A 4,760-nucleotide genomic window follows, 5' to 3' on the forward strand; every position below is an offset into this window, starting at 1 on the left:
TGGTGCTTCCAGCTCTTGCTCTGTGAGTTGTGTCCTTTCAGATGCCCAACAAGCAACGTGTGTGGGAGAGACAGTGACCTCTTACTCTTTACTTCAGCATCTTCAGAAAGGAGCCAGCTTCCCATTTTCCCAAAGCTCTGGGATGGTTTCCTCTGGAGGATCTCAGTGCTTTGTCTCCTGGCTTAGTGGTTGGCACGGTGAAAATGCAGAGCCTTTGATTCCAGCCTTGATCCCTTCAAGTCCACAGGCAACACTGACTGGAACCCACTACCTCTCCCTTTGTCCCTAAAAAGCATCTGTGTCACCTTCATTTATTGTTCTTGGACCTACAAAATTAATTATTGTCCCCTTTGTGCCCAAACTCTCAGTATCTCCTCTGAAAATAAAAACAGCAAAAAGAAAGACAAAATGCAAAGAAATAAATTTACTCTCAGATTCTATTTTAAGGGCTTTGGCCAAAAGAAAGACCTGAAGAAAGTGAAGCTTTGAGGAATTTCTGCATCTTGTTTCAACGGGTTGAAAACACCAGAACCACCTTTTCTTCATTATTTTCATCCATCTATTCACCATCCCTTGCAAGGAAAATGAATCAGTGATAACAACTCCTCTAACACTGGCAACTGCCCCAATCCCAGGGCCAAGAACGGGTGACAAAGCTCTCCTGGAAGAGCAGTTTGCAAAGAAGGGACATAGCTTGGGAGTGAGATGGCATCACCTAACCTTGCTCACAGAGCAGCTGTTGGCAGCCTTGGACATGGGACACCTCAATGCTCTGTGAGCAGAAGTGGAGAGGTACCTGGGTTTGAAGGGTTTGAAGAACCTGAAGGAGGGGACCAGAGATGGACCAGGCTCTTCTCAGTGGTGCTGAACAGCAGGACAAGAGGCAACACCCAGAGAATGGAACACAACATTCCATCTGAATATGAGGAAGAATTTTATTGTGCAGTGGCCCAGCACTGAACAGGCTGCCCAGAAAGGCTCTGGAGTCTCCCTCACTGGAGATATCCAGGAGCCACCTGGACACAACCCTAAGAGGCTCTGGGGGGCCCTGCTTGAGCAGGGGGCTTGGACCAGCTGGTTTCCAGTGGTCTCATCCATCCTGAACCAGTCTGGGATTCTGTGACCCCAGACATGCATCTGTCACTGTCATATTTTCTGGAAAAATCCCTTTGCCAGGATTTCTTCTCCTGGGAAGCTGAGAAGCCTCAGAGAAAAATTAAAACAATAATTATCTCATTGGCTTCTCCTGTGTTTTGCTGCTTTGGAATGTGGTTGGAGATTGTTTATCCAACATGTAAATTATTTTTTCTTTATGACCAATCCCTGTCCAGCTGTATCAGGACTCTGAAGAGGTCACGAGTTTTTCATTAGTATCTTGTTAAGCCTCCTGTCTGTATCCTTTCTCTATTCCTTAGTATAGTTTAGTATAGCATTCTTTAATACAATATAAGTACATAAAATAATAAATTAGCCTTCTAAGAACATGGAATCAGATTCATCATTTCCTTCCTGCCATGGGGGACCCTGGAAATACCACATGCATCTGGATTGCAATCCCATTTATGGGGGAGGTATTTTAACCACCTCTGTGAGCCTGCCTGGCAACCAACTTTTCTGTAGCAATCCTCAGAAAAACCAGCTTTTCTGTAGCAATCCTCAGAAAAACCAACTTTTCTGTAGCAATCCTCAAGGGGTCTTGGCTAGAAGATTGAATGCAGCCTCACATTTGGAGCTTTTCTACCTTTCACATCTTTGTCCCCTTCTTTCCAGGGGGACAATGCAGGGCATTTTTTTTTTTTTTTTTTTTTTTTTTTTTTTAGGAAAAGAGGGAGCAATAATAATTCATGTCCCACATCTCTCTCACAGTATTATTTTCCAGGCTTACGGTCAGAAACTCTTCCTTTATCCCAACAACTTTGTCATGCTGGCCAGGTTACCTTACTCCAAGGACAAAATCCACACCCCTGGAGATCCAGGATGAGGTGAGGAGGAGCCTGGAGTGGTGGCTGAGCCCACAGCAGCAGCACATCTCCTGTTCCTTTGCCAGGAATCTCTCTGTGCCTGGCTTTCCATGAGCCTCACCTGCACAAAAGTGAACTCTTAACACCAGGATTTCTTCAGATCAAAGCTGAAAGGGTAAATATTTCTGTCAGGGATCATTGCTTTCTTCCTTTGTTTGCCCTAGAATGATGGAAGGGGGAAAAGAAGGAAGAAAAAGGGTGGATAATTGAACAAAGCTGCATTGAGAGAGACAGGATTTGATATCCCAGGAATGACCTCTCCCTGCCTCCTAATCCTTGTCTTTTGGAGCAAGGGGTATATTCTGCTGCTGCTTGGAGCAGGAGTAAGGGAATGTGGATCTGTGGCTTTGGAAGAACATTTCAGACCCAGCAAAAGGCACTTTGACCTTGGCATAAGAGCAGTGCCAATAGCGCTGGTGTTCAAGGAAAAAAAAATGTAAACAGGCAAGCCTCACATGTCTGGCAGCAGAGAAAACACTCACAAAGGGGATTTTTAAACCAGTTGACCAACATCCCTTCTAAACCAGCCACACAGTTAATGCTCCCTGTGCAGAAATTATCACACTGTACACAAAGATTTCTTGGAACTCTGCTTAATTTGATGAACAATATTTTAGCAGAGTCCAGTTACCAATGCTCTCTGTGTATCCAAATATATTTGGATAGCTGTGAATCAAAACAAAACAAAAGCAGAAGTGTTTGATAAATATTTCCTGCCTGTATTTGGGACAAAGTTGAATGCCATTTCCCTGTTATATAATGATGATGAAATGCTTCCTACCCAAGCAACTTTAAAAAAAACATCAAAAGCACAACTAACATTTTGAGTCTAGAGGACATGTGTGTCATCATTTGCAGAGCTGGCTCTTCAGATGGCTGTTCTCACACCAGGTGGGAATGTGAGAGTTCATGAACAGCCCAGGAGAGCTTTTCCAAGAAGAAAAACAGCACTGAGTCAATATTTGAAGAGCGTGACTCAGGTAAGTCCACAAAGTTTCAGGCTGGTTCATCCAGCCTCCCTCCTGGGCTGATGAAGTGGTTTGGAGCAGCTGAGAAGGAGATGGAGAGTGGGGATGTGATGGGACAGCAATCAGCAGTTTTCATGGCAAAGGGCTCCTGTCACAGAACAAACTTCATCTTGTTCCTTAATAAAATCACAAGCACAGTTGTTATCAGGAGTGGTGTTGGCTCAGTGCTGTGCAATACCCTGATTTGAGGGGAAAAAATGGACAAAATCAATGTGAGTGCATGACAAATGGTTTAAAAATAGCTAATGGAAAGATCTTAAAGTGGCTTGGAAATAAAGGATTCATCAATGAATAAAGGCTGTTTCTAATGGACTCATGCAAGCACTTTCATTTGTGCCATTCATTGTGCTCTATGTAGGAACTGCAGGAAAATAAAAGATGTTCCCATCATGAGAGAGTTTCAAACTGTAAATATTTCACTACTTAAAATTGCACTGGTCAGAGCAGTTTATTTGTAAATAAAATGCTGCAATGAGGAAAATTAGAAGAACGTGGTAAAATGAGTTCAGAGTCGTGGAATCACTAAGTTTGGAAAAGCCCTCTGGGATCACAGAGTCCAACCATTCCCCCAGCACTGCCAAGGTCACCACCCCTGTCCCCAAGTGCCACATCCACATGGATTTTAAATCCCTCCAGGGAGGAGTCCAAACTTTTTTTTCAAAAGTAACATTAAAAATTGGTGGATATTCAGAGATGATTTGCAGTGCATTACTCTTTCAGTTTTTCTCACTACTTTTCCTTTTCCTCTTGGACAAAGGGAGATCCTTAGGAGCTTCTCATGAACCTCCTTACCTCTTTCCCAGGAAATTCCCAACTGTATTAACTCTGCAGAGAGAAAACATTGATAAATAAAATAAAAATAAAAATTAATATAAAAATATAAATACATAAATATATGCATCTAGATATACATATAAATAAGTGAATTATAAATATATAGAGATGTAAATATATAAATATGGGTTGAAGTCTTCTATGAAGGTCTCATTATAAAAGGATTCCAGGATCCACCACTCTTTATCTTAGGATAGAATATCCTGAGTTGGAAGGGACCTCTATGGAAATTCACAGTGCTCTATAAATGACTTTTCAAAATAAAGGTAACTTGGCTTTAAGACTTCCTGATTTATTCCACTCAAAGGAAAATTTCCTCTTCTAATGGTAAATGAAATTTATACTTCTGGTCTTATTTTTCATTTAATGTAACTGTGCTGATGGAACCCAAGTCCCATGTCATGCCAGAAAGTTTCGAGCTCTTCCACATCTGTGAGCTCAGAGTTGCCAGAGGTAAAAATGGGAAAATAATCCATTTTTGAGCTCAAAAGAGAGAAGTCTGGGATTCCAATATCATTCATACCAGCCCAACCCAGCCAAGACCTCCCAAAATCAAAGTGAAATCCATCAGAAATATTGTATTTGCAGGGAGTGTCCCAACGAAGGCAGGAATGATGAATCTGACTCCATGTTCTCAGAAGGATAATTTATTACTGTATAATACTATTTTATATTAAAGAATACTAAACTATACTAAAGACTACAGAAGGGATACTGACAGAATGCTAAAAAGACAATGATGAAAACTCCTGACTCTCTCCAGAGCCCTGACACAGCTTGGCCCTGATTGGCCAAAGAGTGAAAACAACTCACAGCAGAATGCAATGGAACAATCACCTGTGGGTGAACAATCTCCAAACACATTCCACATCAGCAC

At 41.8% G+C, this 4,760-nt stretch overlaps 1 long non-coding RNA gene across 1 annotated transcript; it reads right to left on the bottom strand.

Moving 5' to 3' along the window:
- Positions 1-2,719: 2,719 nt before the first annotated feature.
- LOC132329471 (uncharacterized) lies at positions 2,720-3,875 on the bottom strand. Its single transcript, XR_009487073.1, has 2 exons — positions 3,842-3,875; positions 2,720-3,228 (listed from the first exon to the last, which is right to left on the bottom strand). It is a non-coding gene; the product is annotated as an uncharacterized LOC132329471 (long non-coding RNA).
- Positions 3,876-4,760: the final 885 nt, after the last annotated feature.

Source organism: Haemorhous mexicanus, chromosome 6 (genome assembly GCF_027477595.1).
Source record: "Haemorhous mexicanus isolate bHaeMex1 chromosome 6, bHaeMex1.pri, whole genome shotgun sequence".
NCBI classification, from domain to species: Eukaryota; Metazoa; Chordata; class Aves; order Passeriformes; family Fringillidae; genus Haemorhous; species Haemorhous mexicanus.